Genomic DNA, 409 nt, shown 5'->3' with positions numbered 1-409 from the left:
GCATTCAAATGCAAGCTTCCAACAAGACAGAAATGAGTGCATAAGAAACAGAAACATTCTGTGAGATTCCTACAGGGGAACTGCTTTAGGGAAGAAGTACTGGATGTACTTTAATACAATGTACCATATACAGTTGTAGCTAATGTCATCTGCAACCCCATGTTTTTCCACAGATGCCTAAGTTCCCACAAGTGACAACTCTGAGACTTCTTATATATGAACAAATGCCTAGGCCAAAGCCTTGGATGTTCCCTGACTGACTGGCTCATAACTTAATCATCCCATTATTCCACTCTAAGTTCTGCCATGTGGCTAGTTAGCTGGTCCTCAGTGAACTTCTTGGGCATAACTGTTATCCTAGAATTCTCTCTCTCTCCCCCCCCTCTCCCTCTCTCCCCCCTCCTCTCTC

Source organism: Mastomys coucha, unplaced genomic scaffold, assembly GCF_008632895.1.
Source record: "Mastomys coucha isolate ucsf_1 unplaced genomic scaffold, UCSF_Mcou_1 pScaffold19, whole genome shotgun sequence".
Taxonomy (NCBI): Eukaryota; Metazoa; Chordata; class Mammalia; order Rodentia; family Muridae; genus Mastomys; species Mastomys coucha.
This window is presented reverse-complemented; position numbering follows the sequence as displayed.